We start from the raw sequence: 22334 nt of genomic DNA, 5'->3' as shown, positions 1-22334 counted from the left end.
TTGGAAAATGTGTATGTTTTTTTGACTTTAGCGTTTTTTTTAATTGCTTACATCGTCGTTTTTTAAACTTGTTTGGTGGTTTTCTGTTTGTGTGGTCATACCACGTATCATTTGTATTTTTCATTGAAATTCCTTATTGTTTATCACTGCAACGACAACAATAGAGCTTATACAAGAAAACTCACGAATGCAATGTTAAAAGAACACGAGGGAAAAAAGCGACGAGACCTCCAATGCAAGAAACATTTTTTCTTCGAAGAATATATGTATCAAGTCAAGAATATACCAGCTGACCTAAGTTGTATCGTTGATTTATATCGTGCTACCTTGGCATTTTTTTTTTATAAATTTCTCCTATTGGATTTTGGCTTTGCAGACAACGTTTTCGAAACATCAAGATGACGGACTTGCATAAGTGTTTAGGCGTTTCTGCTTACTTTATTGTGATAAATTACAACATATTATAATTGAAAAGATATGAACACGATGTCAGTGTAATACAACGTAAACTTGGCGTGCACATCGACATTGTGAACAAGAACACATCTTATTATAAATAGTGAAAACGAAAACGAATAATCTACTTAATCATATGCAAAGAGATAATCGGAAGTTGCTATTGATGTCACAACCTAAATATATGATTTTTTTGTGTGCTGTTGACATGGCATTCTTAATTATGCAATAAAAAGTAAGTATTGGTAAATAGTCTAAACTTGATAATTTAAAGCATTAACAATAGTAATATATGTAGATAACAAAACAACATCGCTCTATCAAAGTAATTAAGTGGCTTTAGGGTACTATGAATAAAAAAAAATCGTTTTCTTATTGCTTATCGGTATACGCACTATGGGTTAGTATTCGCGTTTAATGCCAATATTCATGGATTTCATGGGTACGTATTAACTTCAAAATAGAATGTTCAACGTTTGCAAATTTTTTATAAGCTTGTTTGAAGACATAACCCAGTCATGAAATTTAATATCCACGAACAAGTAAGGCCGTGTTCACATTGACCTAAATTCGGTGTTGTGTTAGTGTAACTCACACGTTAACTAAACACAATTGCGTTCCCATTGATAAAACTCAATGTTTACATGTAGTTTAAATCAAGTTTTACCTACACACAGTCGATAGTTAATGTAGGCCTTGTGTAGGTTAAGTGTACACAAAACTAGGCATTAAGGACATAAGTTTTATCGTGTGTATATTTAAGGAGGAAACTATTTTTGATTAAAATTGATATTTTTGATAATTATAAGTTGTCTAAATTTTACAGATTTTATTTGTTAAAAAAAATTAACGTACTTATTAACCCCTAATCAAGACTCAAAGCAGCATCATTGCCGAACACATAAGGCAGCAACCAATTGATTTTCGGGGGGAGGGGAGGGGCTATTATAGTTGAGTATAAAACATAAAGGCAAGGGGGCGGGGTTGTTGAGCTATTGATTTTGTTTTGGAAACAAAAAATGTTTCCAGTTTTTGGCCCTGAAAAAAAAAATTGTTTGTTTCACCCTTAGCTGCCACTATATATAATGCTAAAATTTATTTCGACTTGTAACCAAAATTTGTCTTGAAAAAATCAATAGCTCACGCCCCCCTCCCCCTCCACTAAAAATGAAGTAAATAGTTGCTGCCTAATTCATTTGAAAAGGTCTTCCCAAATCGACTTGACGTACACAGAATTATTCGCCACTGGTCTTTACTCAAAAAACGATTCACGCATAAATGCATGACTTAAAAAAGTGTGAGGTAATTGATATGTTTGTCTAGTATCTCAGATCCGTTAAATAACACGTAAAATTAATAAAAGAAACATTACCCTATTCCTTTACCAAATACTCCTTGAAGAAGAAATACCATTTGAAACGAACAGAAAAGATAAAAATGTAGCGATCCCTAATATCTCGATCCTTTTCTTCGGCTGAAAGCACGCTGTTGCATCTAACGTTTTCTAATGCATTATCGAGACATCTCTAGTATATTAAAACTACAGTAACTGCAAATTATAAAAATGGCTTTCATAAAGTAGCAACCACTTAACTTAAAAAAAGGGGGAGGGTTATTATTTTATCTGAGTCAGATTTTTTTTTCGTGCGTACGTTTTTATTCCTTTTTTTCGATGCTGGTGATCAAATACTTTTTTTTGAATATTTAACACTATATTGTATGGGAAACTCTTGATTCAGAATATTTTTTTTTATCATCTGTATGACCATTTTTTTTTATCAAATTGGGGATCGGAATATTTCCATCCCCATCCCCCCTTTTGAAGTCAAATGGTTGTTCCCTTACCGCTAGAAAAAAATTCCAAAATTTTTTAATTCAGTTCTACGTATGAACATTTAAATGACATATAGTTTACAAGTGAGAGCAAATCTGATGTACAGGTAGCTAAACAAGATGTACAGATGTGAACAAATGTAATGTGAAACCAGTGTACACTACACTAAACCAAATGTAAACATGTTTACTCTACACGGCGTTTGGTGTGAACACGGCCTAAGTTTTCTTTCATACCGAAAATGTAAATAAATACCAAGTAATATTCAATAGAGCAAATATATTCTTTTACCTTCAATTCTGTCCTACATAGCAATGGGCGTAAAAGGTGTAATTCATTATTTATCGGTTAGTCTTTGTTTACCTATAAGTAACCAGAAGGAAAAAAAATAAATGAAAAGATTGTGAATTGTGTTGTGTATTTTACTTTATTCCTCAGTTCCAAGATGTAGATAATTTAACTTTTTTTTCTTTTTATTTCTTTATTTTTTTTTTTTATTAATTTGCCATTGTTAAACACTGTTTATGGAGTAAAAGTTGATAATGATTCCCCTTTGTATACCTTTCATTTAACTTTATCATAACCTTCAACTAAAATCTGAATTTTGACAATGTTTATCACACTTACGATAAATGATCATTTGATGTATTTATAAACACTTGTATGTTTCTTAATCAAAATGTAACAGCTATACAATAAAACGTCAGAAAACAAAATAACAATAGAAATAGTGCGTGATGATATCATAATACCCAATTAAAAACTGACCAATCAAATAATCACATAAAAATATGATGACTCATTCCATTTGTCTTAACCAATATATTCATATATTTATAGTAGCCAAATAACTATGTACACGAGTGATGTATATATATTTCTCTATTTTTTGTGCTATTTCCACATTTCCTGACCGGTGTGAGAAAACTATTTCTCCTCACTAGTGAAAAATTTGTTCTCGGCAAATGATTAGTCAAAATTTAATCATGACATCTAAATGTTTTGTTTTTTGTTCTGAATTTTCCTATTGTAACGTCATGAAAAAAATCGACAATGCATGATGACGTCGCATATAAAGAACAACAGTTTCTGAAAATGTTTGAAAAAGAAGAATAAAAATCATAAGAGAAACAGATTCCTACACTATAACTCGTGTATTACGATATTTCTCCACTCTCGACAGTTACATTTTAGTTATTTAAAGGGCTCGGCAACCCTCCTGCTTTAAATAATAAAATTTAAATGTCTCGAATGGAGAAATATCTTTATACACTTGTTGCAGTGAGGAACCTATATCTTTTGTACAAGTTGCAATTTGGTACAGGTTATAACTTGTACAAAAACTTTGCACATGTTGTTATGTGTACAATGCTAAATTACAAGTTTAACACGAACAAAGGTACCTCGTACATGTTAAGCAGGTACAAAATATTTCTAAAATATGGTTTTAACCTGTACAAAATTTGAAAATAATAATAAAACAGAACATACTTGTACAATTAATATTGATTGAAAAAAAGAACAGTAATCAAAAACAAAAGAAGCTGCATTTTTTTACAGCATACATAAAATACTACATTTTCGTAATTTAGAAACAAGTGTTTTTTTACGTATTGCTACACAACAGACACATGTGACACCTTGAGTTGTACAACACTTTCATTCTTCTACTTTACACCTACCAGATTTACAACTGCCTTTATTACACTGACAATGCACAAAACATTGACCTCTATTCAATGAAAACTTAAATATTTTGATATGAGCGTCACTGATGAGTTTTATGTAGACGAAACGCGCGTCTGGCGTACTAAATTATTGTCCTGGTACCTTTGATAATTATGGACGTTTGAGTCATCGGACACATTCAAAGTTGCGTTTGCAAAAAAAAAATGAACCTGGTTTATAATTAAGTATTCATTTATTTCTCCACCTTTGGTCAACGATTGTTGATATCAATATTTAAAATTTCGGACAAACACTCACTAGTATTGACTTATGACCACCCGAAACACCGTCTTACGAAGAAGTATACCAGTCAATGTCATACTGAAACTTGCTTCATCAGACATGTTAGCATCACTTAATTCAATTACCAGTGTCTGTTTTTTTCTTACTCAATGATTAGTTCATTGTTGTCCGCCGAATCATGACCATTAAATTCACAGTCAGTTTCAGTTTTTGTGTCAGTAATAATCCGTGTCATACATTGTTTTGTCACATTTAATTTCAGTGTCGATATAATGTTCTGTCTCACTACAAGGGTCTTCACTATCATAATTTTTGGATACAGAACTTGCTTCAAATATTAGTTCTAAGTCTTCTTCTGTTTGAATACCAGATGAGAATACCTAATAATGTTTATTGACTACATGTGTATTTTTTTAAGCCTTTACTGTATTAAGTAATTATAAAAAAACTATTTATCTGGCCATTAACTGGTATGACACTAATCCTGAATGGACAATAACAAAAAAAATAATGAAAATATTATTGAAGTTAATGGCATGTGTTTTGATATTACAAACATATTTTTATTTACAAATTTTATACATTCGTCAAATTAAAACCATTTTCAAAAAATATCTTGTACATGTTACAGGGCTACTACGGGACATTCACTCCCGTTTTTGACTTTTTTTTATTCCTAACTTACCATTGAACGTAATGTTATGCATTTAAATGATGTTTAGTCTTTTGAAACGTCTTGAAAACTTGATATGGAAATATTTCACAGCCTTTAGATTATGAATATAAAATAAGAATTTTCCTTTCTGTTGACAAATCAACAGAACGCAGACAATCTCAAAGAGAAAGAAAAGTCAAAATGTCTGTTTTATAAGTAATACTCCTTATACGTTCAACATTCAAAGTTTTCGTTAATAAAATGTATGTATCTTTCACTCTTTAAGGACATTGATCAGCAGAAACTCAAGGTTGGTAAGGTTTGAGTGTTCACGTTTCTCGGATCAACATATGTTTGGTCAAGCCGAGTAATCCTTGATCACAACTCTGTTGGACCTCCTACGGCATCCATTGGTTATTAAAAAGATTAAATATTAAAAGAACCGGTAATTAAAAAAAACAACAACATATAAACCTATCAAATGCACCGTTAATGAAATAAAAATATTGCCAGTGGACCACTCCAACCTCCTTTTTTGGCGCTTACAATTTTCAACCCTCGAATTAAGCTTTCCAATCTAACTAAAATTCAAAACTTGCTTTCTAACCGATCTTTTCATGTACCGGACAGGCAACACTCGTTACTTTATGAGAAAAGTCTGCTTCTCCTTGTTATAAACTTGTGAAAGATATAACCGAACTTTCGGTATTGAAGGGAATGTACATCTCAAAAACAGGATTTTTAAATAACGATTTTGAGTGATCACCTACCAAACCAAGCTCTGAAGATACATCACTCCCATTTTGTTTGGGTGTGAATCATCGATGTTTACAGCAGTATCAAAGAATAAAATGATGATGGTAGAAAGAACCATGGGTGTCATGTGGCAAATATTACATGCATATCGGACCATGGGTTGTCAATCTGTATGAAAAAGATTTCCAATACAACCATATTGAGAAGGAATGTTTACATGCTATACTCTCGTACTAAAGTATGAAGGGGTTCACCTTAGACACACATCTTTTTAACGTTATTAAAAAAAACGGAAACAAATTTAATGTCATTTTTTTATATTTTTAATATAACTATAAGTATTTTATATGGCAAGAATACTCCTATTTAGCGGATAAGCAGTATTTTCTTTTTTTCTGTTATTGAATACCAAGAAAGAAAATAAATCCCGAACTTAATTTGAAACTTTGATCCTCAATAGTTTTCCAGCAAAATATTCACATCCCTTTGGGAAAAGTATTGTACGTCTAGTGTCATATATATAACATGCATGTTGGATCAGGAGATTTGGCATAAAGTACTTTTAGAACCATGTTCACATTATAAAATATTATACCCAACAATTGTGATGCTGAATTCCTTCCTTTGTTCGAGAACAATTTTGTTGAAATAGAAATCTGTGATTTTACTATGTCCATAACTTCGATGAACCATAAAGCAAGTTGAATATCGACCTGCATTTAATTCAAAATGTTTTGTCTGTTTTCTTCTTTTTGGTATACAATAGTCCATCGACATCCCATGATAACACACTGTTGTCATGCGAGGACTACATTTTGTAGTCTATTTACAAAACTTTTAACACAAATTAAACAAAATGTATGTTTCTTTCTTATGTTTAATGAAAAAATGCCAGTATATAATTTTAAAATGCATTTTATCTGTAGTTCCGTAACTTTCTATCCAGGCGTACAAACGAATGGTCGACAAGTGCGTATATTTTTGTTAAATCAATATTTCTTGTATGTTTCAATAATATTAACGGTACCAATTCTCTTGCACTAGATGCGCATTTCGATAATTCATGTCTCTTCAGTGATGCTCGTGGCCAAAATATTTGAAATCCAAAGCTTATAAAAAGGATGAAGAGCCATAATCCAAAATGTCCAAAAAGTATAGCCAAATCCGTGAAAAGGAATCAGAGCTTTGCATGTCCTTCACTTTTGACTACTAGACGAATACTTACATTTTGCCAAATTTACCCTTGGAAAAAATGTGTAAACAGATTTTTATTTTACCAAATCTTTTTCTTTTTAATTATTTAGATTTTTATAAATAGTAATCTTTACACCAGAAATGTTATTTTTAAACAAGCGTTTGAGTTTTAGTAATATTGACTAACATATCACTATCGGACACGCAAGACAGAGATGTATATTATACACCCTACAGGAAATCGCTTGAATATCTGGACGTGTTACCTCACTAAACCTTTGGGAGTAATACCTTTAATCATGCAGGTGATCAAACGGTGTCTTCTCATTTATCCAACTTTTAAAAATAAGGTATTCTCATTTAGCCAACTTTTTTATTTTTGTAAATTATTAGGTTGTTTGTTTAGTTATAAGAAGGTGTCTTTCTAAAATTTGACAGTAAATTTGTTCCTGTATGTTTTTATATTATTTAAAACATATATAATTATATATACAATAGACTATAGTAAACTTGTTACATTTTATTTTTAAATAAAATTTGGTATATTTCAAATAATAAAAAAAATGTACGTCTAGTAACATGTATAATTGGTATAGCATTTTTACTTCTCAATCTGCATAGCCTTTGGTAGTATTGTTTTGTTTCAATATCCATTAGTTAGTAACTGAGTCTTTTCGAAAACAATTTTCACAGAACACTTGACATATGACTTTTTAACGAAATTCCCATATAAATTGTTGAAAACGAAATGGTTACTTAAAAAAAAAATTCCGTATCAAATTAGTAAGTCGGATAATACAACCGTACGATTGACAAGAAACTCGCAATGATGATTACATTAGGTTTCTGTTGTTTTGGTCTTTTGTGATTCATAGACATATCGTGGCTTAAAACGGAAAAGATGGTCAAAATGGCGGCACGCAGAGAATTGATACTCTAAATTTAAAATCGATGGTGATCTCATTCATTCAAACTATTCATTTTTCAATACCATACAAGATTTGGTTTTTAAACAGAATGTCTTTCCCCTCTTACTTTCAATGGAAATCAACAACCTGTTTATTCCCCTTTTTATTCCCCCGGTCCAAGAAAAATTATCCAAATACTAATACATTTCTCTGAAGCCCAAGCATACCATGAGTAATATCAGTTCAATTTTCCTAAATACCATGTACTATGAATAGGTCAATTTCTTTTTTTTTTAAGAATTTGAAGGTGTTTGACGGATATTAGAATAATGTGCAAAAAGTAAGTCTGGAAGCGCGGCCCCAACAATACAGATGAAAGAATATAGCGATGATGAAATGATTCAGGAACATATTGATTGGTTGTCGGTTGTTAAACGTCTAGTGGAAAATATTAATTTGATGCGTGTTTAGGACGTTTGATCAATTGGCATTAAAGTTAAATAGTAAAATAAATAAAAGCTAAAGATGTAGATATATGAATATAGAAACGACGCTCTGACACCCCTCCCTTACCAATCCATCCTCAAAAAAAAAAAAGAACACACTCAAACTCGCATATATACATCTCTAAAAAATCATTTCATGGTCCCCCTATATATTGGCTATCAAAATGATTATGTTTTTATTACTTATTAAATCAATTAAAAATTGTAAATACTGTAGCTCATAAAAGGACCCCACTTAAATCATGAATAGTCGGTAAACAGAAAAAAAGTCGCAATATGTTTAAGTAAAGTTATTTGTCAGAAGTATATTGGAATGCTCGCGAAGAAGTCACTTTGTACTAAATATCTATTGGGAATGTTTCTCAATATATTTATATATATGTGCCGCCATATGACTATTTCAAAAAATATATATTGTAACTTTTTTTCCTGTGACTTTTTTTCCTGTGACCTTTTTTCCTGTGACTTTTTTTTCCGTGACTTTTTTTCTTGTGACTTTTTTCCTACATTCGAATATTCATGCTTAACGAAATTCTTTGACATATATGATGCATTCTGTATCATCGGGCTATATAAGTACTGAACCTTCCGGGTATTACAAATCAGCATGTATATTACCGATTTCATATTTTATTGACCTATATGAGAATATGTTTATATTCATGGAAACATTGGGTATCAAATTAATATAGGTGGTTTTTATTTATATCTTGGTATTAAATTAAAAGAAATTTGAAAATTCTATTGCGTGTCTGGTATAAAGTAGACTTGTTGACTGTTACCGTAGAAATAAAATGCCCTATACTGAGAATATGAATGACAAGTCTTGCAAAGGAACAAGACATAAAGCATATCAATTTTTCAGCCGGGAGCTTCTAAGCACTCGGCTGCTAAGGAGTCCACTCTGTCTTAAACAGTTTACAAACGGTTTCTTGCACTAATTCGTTTCAGCTGAACTATCTTTTTTTACGGTTTCATTCTATCTACATAAGCAAAGTTGACTTTCGATATTTTACCAAATGATACGAAACATTTAAATTATCGCATAGTCAGCTATAAAATGCCCCGATATGACAATGTAAAACAATTCAAACGAGAAAACTCACGGCCTTATTTGTATAAAAAAAGAAATGAACGAAAAACAAATATGTAACACATAAACAAACGACAACCACTTATTACAGGCTCTTGACTTAGGACAGGCACATCCATAAATAATGTGGCGGGGTTAAACATGTTAGCGGTATTCCAACCCTCCCATATATTTTTTAAATGATATTTCGTCCTAAATATGCATAAAACTTTGCCACTGGACGTTATGCAATCAACAATCAATCGATAAAATATGAATTCGCCAGTTTAGTTAATTTTCTGAATTCGTTTTTGTGCAGAAATAAATTCCATATATTGGTATAAGTATATAAATATATGAAAAGAGTATCTTGTGGTCTTGTGATATAGTTGATATGATCAAATATTGGTTCCTTTGTTTGCTGTTCGTCGCCTCCCCACTTGGATTGAGACCTATTATTTGGCTGTTGTCTGCTCTTTGGTTGTTTTGTTGTCTCTTTCACACATTCCCCGTTTCCATTCACAATTTTATCGTATGTTTATTTTTATAAGGTGGTATGGGAGTCTAAAATAAAAATGATAGAATTTGTTCATACTTTGTCAAAATGTAGTATCTATTGATACATGATCAAAAATATTATAAAAATGATAGGTCACCGTGCATTTTCTCAAGCTACAGGTGATGACAAAATGACAAATTTTGTATGGATTATACAGGAAAAAATACCATTTTGTGAATAAAAACTAAACAAAATGATAGAATTGTAAAATAAATTAGGAAAAGATTGCTTTCAGACAATGCTTTGAGAATATCAAAAGAAAAGATAGGGTCACCGTACGTTTTTTCCATCTAAAAGGCAAAATAGGAAAATTTCATGTAGAGTCCTTCAGAAAATGCACTGTTATAGAGTTACTTTCCCTTAAAATGCCAATTTGAAAAATATTCAAAAACAACCAAAATTAATCTTCACTTGTAAAAATACTAATATTTTCAAGTTATATTCTTATAACGTGGTTCTTTTAGATGAAAATTTATATTAAATTCTGCATTCCTGCATCAAATTTTGCTAACTTGATAGAAAATATTGACCTTAGATTCTCTGTTTTTTACAATCCAAGATGGCGAAAGACACCCATACCACCTTTAGTTTAAACAATATTTTATTCAAATAAATTGAATTGGATTGGGCAACAGGCATAGCCTATGTAAGCCCTCTCCACAAAACAAGGTACAATATATTACATTCAAACAAAGCAACACATGCACACCTTAAATGAAAATAAAGAGAATTAGGATGTTGTTGAAGAGAAAATACATTTCCGTGTGTAATTCGCATTAGGTGTTTTTTCAAGTTTGATATCCAACTTTTTAATCCGCAATCCACATTTCCCCGACAAATTTGTATATTGTATATGTTTGATGGAGTACCATCATGCTCATGTGACCATCAGAAACTGAGATAGATATGTTATGGTTTAAACTCTGTAAAAACCAAAATGATTGAATATATATATCTAATTTAAATCCATTCATACATGCAGTAAAACATTTCTTGAATGAGTGAAATTATATTAAACAATTTTTCAAACTTTTATCTAGGCTTTAATGCGTTTAGCTTAACATGTGAAAAAAAACCGTGAAGTGACTTGTGATAGACAAATGGACAACTATATACATGGTATACAAACATATGTATTGTTATTTTCTGTAGTTGTCATATGAAATGTAAAAAATATTTCCTCATTACACATTATATATCTATTGAAATGCGTTGATAGCATGGGAGTTTGTTTTTCCTGCTCCTAATTTCGTAAATATTTTCTTCGTCTAAAAAGTGATTGATGTTTTTTTTGTTCTTATGAGTCCCGAATTTGATAGAAAGAATCACACCTCTTACATGTAACAAAATCGTTAGTGGTAAGAAAGGGGAAAAACCTTGAATGACACAGTACAAAACTGATAGTATTTTATATTTTATCATGGCCATCATAATGCCTTATCTATATATTGTTTACTACAAATATGAAACCGACAATAAAATTATACCACCAGCTATTCAATTTTACCATGTTGGTACTACTTCTACTTCTTTGTGTTACACGAAGTTCATCAAAACAGGGACTTAGTATAAAAAGTCCCTGCTCAAAATAAGGCAATTTTGACATTTCAAAAAAAACAGGTGCTCTTTTGTTTTATTTTGCCTGGCATTGTCGGTATGTTTTCGGCTTAAAAGTTTGAAATCCCCATTGCACGTTATATGTTGCCTCCCTAATTGTGCAGCAGCAAATATTCCAGAAGTACGTAATAAATACTTAGGATCTCGCATCATGACTAAAAAAATGATATAAGTATTAATGAATCCTTTTTTTCAGACAGGATAATATGCTCATCTCGGGGCCTTTAACAGCTGACTTACTTTGTACTCTTGTGGAGAGTGGTCTCATTAGCAATCATATATTATAGTACCACATCTCCTTTTAACATGTTTAAAGGGCGCACAATGTTTGTACGCATTTGGGAACTAAAATGTTTTACGTTTTCACTCAACTTTTGATTACATTTGCACACATTTATTTAACGGGCTTATTCCAATCAATCTAGATTGTCAGCATGTTCTTTTTTATTCAAAATAATGTCTCGAAACAAAATTTCGGTGATTTGATAACTCAAGCTGACTTGTACATGTTGTATAGTAAAATTATATCAATGCATTAACCAAAACTAACCATATTTACATTTTATTATGTAAATCTATATATATAGCTGCATAGTAAATAAGCAATATTTTGTTGTCAGAATGCATTGCATTAAACAAATGACAGCAGCACTGCAACACAATGTCAACACAAATTTATCATGTTTATTCCAATCATTGAGATTGCCAGCATATCCTCTTTTTATTCGAAATAGTGTCTTGCAACAAAATTTCAGTGATTTGATACCTCAAGCTGACTCATACATAAAATTATTTTAACGCATCAACAAAATTTTAGTGATTTGATACCTCAACATTGCTCAAGCTGACTCATTTAATAAAATTATTTTAATGCGTCAATGAAATTTCAGTGATTTGATATCTCAAGATGACTTGTAAAGTAAAATTATTTTAATATATCAATGAAATTTCAGTGATTTGATACCTTAAGCTGACTTATATGATAAAATTATTTTAACGTGTCAACAAAATTTCAGTGATTTGATACCTCAACAATGCTCAAGCTGACTCCATGGACAAAAAACAAAATCGGGGTAACAAACCAAAACCGAGCGAAACGCATTAAATATAAGAGGAGAACAACGACACAACACCGAAACGCAACACACACAGAAACGGACCAAGCATCAAACAAAACACCACGAGAATAACAAATATAACATGAAAACCAAATACATGAATTTGGGATAGACAAGTACCGTGCCACGTCTTATCTCAATATCGCAAAAATAAGAGAAAACACAAACGACTCAACGTTAAAATGCAACACACATAGAAACGAACAATAATATAACAATGACCATCTTCCTGACTTGGTACAGGACACTTTTAAAGGGAATAAAAGTGGTGGGTTGAACCTGGTTTTATTGCATGCCAAACCTCGCACTTTGATGGCAAAGTTAAATATAACATTGAAATGACAACATAATATTACAGGACTACAATACAAATAAATAGGAGAACATATTAGACAAAGAAAAACATGATTAATAGTTAACAACAAGCATCAGGTTTAAAATCCAATACGCCAAAAACGCGCCTTGTCAACACAAGACTCACCAGTGACGCCCAGATATAAAAGATCGAAAGTGAAAAAAGTACAAAGTTGTACAGCACTGAAGATCAAAAGTTGAAAAGGTTTCGCCAAATACGGCATTGTTTTTATTCCCGGGATAAGAACATTCTTATTATATAGAACAATTCATGCTATTGCAAACAGTAAGCTCACTCATATGATAAAACTATTTTAACGAGCAACAAAATTTCAGTGATTTGATACCTCAAGCTGACTCATACAATACAATTATTTAAAAGCATCAACAAAATTTCAGTGATTTGATACCTCAACCATTTGTCAACAATGCTCAAGCTGACTCATTTAATAAAATTATTTTAATGTGTCAATGAAATTTCAGTGATTTGATATCTCAAGCTGACTCGTATAGTAAAATTATTTTAATGCGTCAATGAAATTTCAGTGATTTGATACCTTAAGCTGACTCATATGATAAAATTATTTTAACGTGTCAACAAAATTTCAGTGATTTGATATCTCAAGCTGACTCTTATAGTAAAATTATTTTAAGTTGTCAACAAAATTTCAGTAATTTGATACCTCAAGCTGACTTATATAATAAAATTATTTTAATGCGTCAACCAAAACTGACCATATTTGCACTTTATTATGTAAATCAATATAGCAGCATAGTAAATCAGCAAATATTTTGATGTCAGAATGGATTGCATTATATAAATTTGGTAGATTGTTGGCAGGTCTTATTTTTCATTCAAAACATTGTCTCGCAACAAAATTTCAGTGATTTGAAACCTCAGGCTGACCATGCTGACTCATATGATAAAATTATTTAAACATTTCCACCAAAACTGACAATATAAGGGCTTTATCATGTCTATTCATATGTAAATCTATATAGCAGTATAGCAAATCAGCAATTCTTTGATTCTTTACTATTTACGCAATATAAAACTGTCACTGAACATGCTGAAGTCAGTATCTGTATCTGTATTTCTATCTGAATAATATGGATGGGTATGTCACTGATTCATTTTGGCTATTGTGTGATTGGTGGGTATTCCCATAAATAAGTCATGCTTGCTGAGGTGTGCTCATTTAAACCCAGTGGTTCAAGATGTTTTGTAAGATACACCTTATCGCTAATCCTGGCTGAGCTGGCTGCTTGAACTTTTGATGCATATAACAATGACATTGGTGGCGTCAGATATTTTGTTTTGTGACGTCAATATTTTACAGGAACCTGTGTGATATCTTTTAATGGCAGACAAATAGCAATAAGTATACACGTAGCCAGGGGGTTCGTCGAACCCCCTTGAAAACAAATAAGCACTGTTAAAGTCAATGTTCTGTTCGAATTGTGACTGTTAAAGTCGAGTTTGTGAGTCTAACGAAAACTAATCCAGTAGTACATCACCCAATAATGTGACTGACATGAGAGATTTCCTTTGTACTTACTACTTTCATGACTTAAATTTATAATGAAAATTATGAGAAGTTGTCTGCTGGAAAAAGTATACTGTTACACGTACGTAGTATATAATGTCGGTTGGTTAATTTTTTTAGTAGCTAAACAAGTGGCAAATATTCCATTCCTGTTCGCATTGCTAAGTATTTTTTCGAACGTTCACGATATCATTTATAATCCATCAGGACAAATCTAACACAATTGACGAGATTGTTCATAATTATACAACACCTTATGTGCAATACATGCTTCATGTAACACTGTACAGTGTACACTTTTCTTTTGAACATTTTAAACAGAATCGTAAATCCAAGGCAAACAAACGTGAATTACGAAGGAATATGTATGAAGAGCCTGTCAAAAATGGGGAACGAAGCAACGTTTAAAATGATGTTGATAACCCATGATATAAAAATAATGTTCCTACGCGTGGATAACTTCTTTATACGGCTTCTAGCATTTGTCTTGTTAAAACAAAATCATTTCTTTTAATTAATGTTAGCTGCAAGTGATAACAATTGTCCAATCTTATAGCCATTGATCACTATAAATAAGAATATGACAAAAAAATAAAAATAGTTACTTTAATATACGCATTAATTTTTTTTTCGTATTCTTAATGAATGGCTATTGTTTATTTTGAATTTATTGAACCATAAAACTAATTTTTGACTCTTCACATTGAATAATTCGCGAAGCGGATTATGTAAAATGTGAAGAGTCAAAAATTAGTTTTATGGTTCAATAAAATCAAAATAAATTATTGCCATTCATTATAAATAAATTTCTATCAAAAATAAGGCTCCAAGAACTTTTCATTTTATCTATATTAACAATAACAACTTACACACATGTTGGCGTATGAATACACAACGTCAGAGTGGGCGTGTTGCCATCAAAATTGACAACATTGAAAATAAAACTAATCATTTTAACCAATCAGAAGACAGTAAAAACACCAAATTTATTTATTTATTTTTAATATATTAGTCTAAAGTAATTTGCTACTCTGGAAATATATTAATAAAGATTATTATTAATAATTATGTTTACAATCAGAAAAATTTAAATAAAAAGAACTTCGATTTCAACCAATGAAATGTCGAACACCATTCATTCACACCATTCCCGATTGCACGTTACACGATCACACCATTCCTCATACAGCATTACACAATTCCCCTTACACAATACACCATAGCACCATACACCTTACACCATTGCACCATACATCTTATACCATTACACTATACACGTTTTTGTTGGAAGTTTACACCATCCAAGTGCTGTATTGTTATTTAATGTTTACTTATTTAGGTTTACATCTGGATTGATATTACTATAAATTGTCACTCCTTCGTACTATATACATCAAAATTATGTCCTTTCTCTTTTTTATTATGTATATATGTCTTGTACAAGTTGTTATGACATGTTAAAACAAAGTGTACATGCTATAACTTGTATAATGCAAACAATACAAGTTCTAACATGTACAAAATATTGCTGAAAATGGTTTTAAATTGTATATACCACATGTCTTGTTTCTATACATGAAGAACACGACAAATTATCGAGCATTAGCATTATAGTTTTATTATTGATATTCACCTACATGGACCAAGTTTTAGAATAGTTTTATTGCTATACAAGTAATTTCTAAGTGCTCCTTAACAAAATGTTAAACCGACAGAAGATGTATAAATAACAACAAAATTATTTTCATTTACCTGTGTTAATGTTGATGGTTTTTTTTCTGAAATTTTTTAACATTTCAAAGCTGTATAATACTTTTACTTTTATTATCCATCTCTAATTATTATTATCAATTTTGTATTTTCATTGTATCATAGATACAATTTATTTGTTTTGTGTAATTTGTGTTACTACGTCTTTCGATAGGGTTGAGGCATTTCACATTTTTATAGTATGTCTTTCTATGATGTAATGTTACACTATTGAACCAAATAAGAGTGAAGGTTTGGTACTATTGATGTGGTTTATAAGTGTTTCTCGTTTCTCATTTTTTTTTAAATGGATTAGACCGTTGGGTTTTCTATGTAAATGGTTTTACAGTAGTAAAATTTTAGGGTCCTTTGTAGCTTGCTGTTCGGTGTGAGACAATGCTGCATGTTGAAGACTGTATTTTGAACTATAATGGTTTACTTTAATAAACTGGGACATGGATGTAGAGTTGTCTCATTTGCACTCATACCATATCTTCTTATATCTATATATACTAGTCAACAAAAGAAACGATACACAACTTTGAAATAAAATTTATCAAAAAGTGTTAAATTTAAAACAAAATGAGTAAACTATTTTAAAAAGCTTTCATTTACAATGTATGCACATGTGGTAATGAAAATCAAAACTTGTCGGAAAGTATCTAAATTCCGTTTAAACGATCATAGGGTGCAAATTAGTTTTGCGGAAAGTTGAATAAAGAATCGACACATAATTTTCTAAGTACTAAATACAATTTCAAATTTGATTAAAAATATTCAAAATGCTAATCAAGTTATGTTCATGTTGTAACTAATGGGTTGAAATATTGTTTTTTTTTTCAAATTTTTGGGAAAAAACGTGAATTTTGAAATCTCAAAAAGTGCAATATTTTGTTTCAATTTCCGTCTCAAATCAATGTTTTAGATATGAAAACAACACACAGTAAATTTGGGACCTTTTTGATAAGTTTTAAGTTTGTTATCGCTTTTTGAATATCACTTCACTTTGACTGTCCCTTTGGTATCTTTCGTCCCTCTCTCTTCTTTTACACATACTATCTATGGGAAATCAGTTGATAATGTATACATTTTAACGATTTCTCGTGGGGCCGAACTTTGCTTAACAAAAAGACGAAGAAACTGTATGATTTTTTTAAACAAATTGATGGCAAGCATTGTCTTCACCTTCAAATGAGAGGTTGGCATCATTAGTTGGAACTTCTGATTTTAAAATTGTCGTTTTATGTAAATTTTGTAAAAAAAAAAAAAAATAATCGAGAAAAAAACGTCACAAAAGCCAAAAAAAAAATTTTTTAACGGATTTATATTTTCATAATGTTAAAGTATTACTCCCTTCAATATTGGTCCAATGAACGGAAACTTCATCTTTAATTTGAAAAAAAGTCTTGTATCGTTTCTTTTGTTGACTAGTATAATTGAAACTTATATCTAGGCCAACAATGATATACTATTGTGCGGTATTAGCTTAACGTTTTATACCCTTTTTTTTTTACCGTCAGTTCGTTTTAAGCTTAAACGTCAACCACATGTTATGCTTTGATATGTATGGAGGTAAACATACGTTTGTTAGCAGTAAACTTCTTCATGTTTTAATTGGTCAACTGCTTTTCAATTCCCTATCTTGTTCTTTTGTGTGATCATTTGCGAATGACGGGTTTAAGTTAATCCACATTTTCGTATTGTCTTCACATAAATTATTTTGCAATGAAAACTTATAGCAGTGACTTGGTTACAAAGGAAACGAGGATATATGTTGAAAATGTTTGAACTGTTTAATTGATTGATAACTATGCCATTCGTAACACGAATATTATATTCAGGATTATGAACAATAATCAAAAATAAAAAAAAAAACAGATTGAACAACGTCAACAACACATAAAGCTATTCAACAATGGCCAAACTCATACGAATACGCCATCCGGTAGAAATTCCTTGATATAACTAAATGTTATATAACTAAATGTTAACTCATTTCAATTAGAAAACAAACTATCTGATCAATTTACAAAACAACAAACAAATAAAAAACTACATTAACAATAACAAACCAATGAATCACTTGCAGCTCATAAAATATGCATGTTTGCGTAAATTACGCGATTTTTAAAACATGTCATGTGGTTTTGTTAGCTCCGATAAATAATAAGAGATATTTTTGAAGTATATGTATGCTTATTTTTGAAACATAGATACACAGAAAGATGACATATAAGTTTATTTATCAACTGTTAGTTTTAATGAAAACCGAGCACATTCCCCAAACTGTTCGGTTCGTTTACATCAAACAAAATAAAAAAAAAAAAGTTTTGAATGCATTATGATTTCTTCCGAGTTTGGGTTATTTTCTAATATGTTTTATGTAGATTGTAGATTGTCACCGTCGTAATTATATTCGCTGATTTAAGGACCAAGTAACGTTATACACATAATGTTGTTTGAAAAATTTAAAAAAAAAAACAAATACACGTAGATAAGAAACAAAAAAGTGTTAGAACTCGATGATATATAAATTTATTGTTTAACTATTCTAACACAATCATACCAGTCAAAATCAAGAACAAAGTAAAATCCAAATTGAACAATGCATATTTAAGTATTTGTTATAGATTTTACACCATATATGCTGTTATGAGGCAATTGCAAATGCATTTTATACTGTTTTTATTTTTTTGGGTACACAATATTTTTGACATCTAACCAAATGCTAATATTAAAACAAAATCTCAAACGTCTTTAAAAATAAATCCTAATAGTCGAATTGAAATTATCATCATGATACACCAAAAAAAATATCAAAAATATCAAACCGATGAAATTCAGATACTAGAACTATCAATAGAATTAATAAATATGCGTCTCTGAAAATTTTATTACAGCAGCCCAAAGCAAAATATTTAACAACACAATCAAGTTGATGTAAATACCAAATAAAACATGTAAAATAAACAAAAAGGTAAAACCTAAAATAAAATAAAATACTAAACTCTGAGGAAAATTCTTCAAAGGAATCCTAAATCAAATTGCAAAATTAAAAGCTCAACACATCAAGCGAATAGACAACAACTGTCATTTTGTCCAAGCATGTTCTTTTGTAGAAAATGGTGGGTAAAGCACGCAAATGTTTTCTGCTTTTCAGACTTCATTAACATGATAAATGCGTGGAACTTTTTTACACAAGATTTTATCACCCTTTTTTTGTTAAGTTAAGCTTTATTAATTGCTCAGTCATGTTACATTGTTTTGAATTATGAAACCCAGACCATATTGAAAGTTCAAATATTGACGAATTACTAGTATAACCGCCTAACACCTGTTCATAGAAACATTTTTTCAATATTTGTATATAGAACTGTCCATCATTTTTGTTAACCATTATAAGGGAACATTATTCAAATAAAAGATAAAACTGAATTCGATATAAAGCATCAAATTACCATTTAAATTATATAAATAAGTACTAGCATACAAAAACAACCAAATAAAAAAGACAATGAAAACATTAAAAGTGATAATGATGGTTTTGTTACATATGTTGAATACTTGATTAATTGGTTGTTCAGTGTCTTAGGTAGCACTTCACAGTTAGAAAACAAAATTAAAAATGAGCCACAAAATGTTTTATCATTTCCTTTTTCAGGATTTCCAATACATTAACCAAACTGTTTGTGTTGTACATGTGCATATGTATGTAATCAGTATCTTCCATAGATTTGATTTTCAAAAGTTAAAAGGGTGAAAATTAATTCCTTTTATGTGTATCCATGGCATATTCTGCATTTATTTACCATAAAATATTGCAAAAAGGGGGGTGAACATGTCACATATCACCCAAAATTGAAATCAGACTAGAATTTCAATGTCTTTTGAGTGATACCTTTTTAAAAAACTATTTTCATAAATATTCCAAATGATTTGATAAAAAATGGGTGTCTTTCGCCTCATTTTTTCGTAAAATCAAATCACTAAGTTCGTGCCATAAAAAGTTGGATAAAAACATTACAATAATTGCCGGACCAATGTATGGTACCGACATGCAAATACGGACTGTCATACAGAAAACAGCCAATATTACATACATAACATAACCTTGATGATCATATAAACCCAATACAAAGGCAGTTTTAATACTCAGCTATCCAAAAATGAATGTTACTGCACACTAGCTCTCATATTTGAAAAATTCACATGGGTCAAAATGCGAAACTACACACTTAACTGTGGAGTGCTACCTTAAAAACACTGTCAGCACTATTCAATATGGCATAGCGCCCTTTATATTGTTTGATGAAACCAGAATGTCAAAAGATAACAAATGGTTTAGGCTTGAATTCAGCTTATTCTAGTATATTAAGTTAACGGTTCATTTCATAACGCCGGTGTTGAAATGCTAATGATATGCTAGTTATATCGTATTTATGTGTAATACTACCATGGTTTTTTACTATTAGTTAAGTTAAGTTTTATTCCGTCCAGTCTTATAGACACGACATTTGATATAAGAAATTAACCATGTCCGGAAGTAAACCAATTAAAAAATTCCAGTGTGCAAACTTTATAGGTAATCATGTAATCTCAAGTTTCCAAAATATTCTATTGAAACACCAAATAGAAAAGTGATGATTTGAAATACCTACGATAAATGTTAATGACTTTGATTTCACTGTAATGAAATGTAGGATTAATTTACTGTTAAACTGTAAAATTTAATAGAATTTGTATTACTCTTCTTCGGATGCAACAGGATGTGACGTAGTATAAATTGGTGGTATTACAACTATGACCTATTTAGGTTACAGCTTTGTGAGTGATGAGAAATAACTATATGTAAAAAAATTAACACAATTCTATATTTTGACATTATCAACACACAATTAATGGACCCCGATGGAATTTTACACACCAGAATGAATAAAAATCTAAAAAAAAATCAAAATAATTAAATTTGATACAATGTTTCACAATAAGAATAATTATCTCCAAGTTGAATTGGTGTTAGGATAAGGAAATATGGGCTATTGCACGACATATGGGTATACCATTCGAAAAAAGTGCTAGTAATATTAAATGCTAAACTATTCAAACTACAAAAAAACAAAGGACCTGAACTTTTTTCAAAAAGAAATATGCTATACATTTACAAACTAATACATTGCAGACTCCTGACTCATAATATAAGAATGTTTACGTTTATATATAATTTCATTAAAAATATGCATGTTCTTGGTAAGCTCCTAGCGATGATGATGAGGATTTCAAAAAATGTATACGTTATTAATTTCGTTATTATCGAAAGAACATTTTTTTTATCAAATATCCATCCCCAGTGGTTCCACTCATTTCATCACTCCTATAAAAACTGACAATATCAAGGGATAAACGTGTGCAACCAACGGGGAAAACACAAACAATATATTCCTGACATTGAACACTTATTTTTTTTCAAATTATTTGTTCAATATAAAAACGAAGATCTGGTTTGATTGCAAAAGAGAAAACTATCCACAAGGGACCAAAATGACACAGACATTAATAATTATAGGTCACAGTACGGCCTTCGACAATGAGCAAAGCCAGTACCGCATAGTCAGCTACAAATGACAATGTAAAAAAAAATTCAAACCAGAAAAATAACAACATTATTTGAATAAAAACATGAAAAAATAAAATGTTGGGGTGTTAAACATGTTACCAAGACCAAAACCCTCCCCAAACCGGGGACAGTGGTATAACAGTCCAATTTAAGAACAAATCTTAATTAGTTGAAAAAGCGTAACTCATCAGATGGAGAGAAAAAAAGTGGACGTGGCCGGGTATCTGTATATCCGGACTACAAAAAGACACTAGGATAAAATCTGAGAGTACTCGCAGTTATCTGACAGCTAGTCAAAGCCACTAACAACTAATGAAAAAATCATGCATATAAGACTAAACTATCAATCTGTAAACATACAACTTCCAATGGATTTAGTATAAAACCGACATAAACAGTCAGAGAAAAACATGACCTTGTGCAA

Source organism: Mytilus trossulus, chromosome 13, assembly GCF_036588685.1.
Source record: "Mytilus trossulus isolate FHL-02 chromosome 13, PNRI_Mtr1.1.1.hap1, whole genome shotgun sequence".
NCBI lineage: Eukaryota > Metazoa > Mollusca > Bivalvia > Mytilida > Mytilidae > Mytilus > Mytilus trossulus.
Note: the sequence above shows the minus strand (reverse complement) of the source record.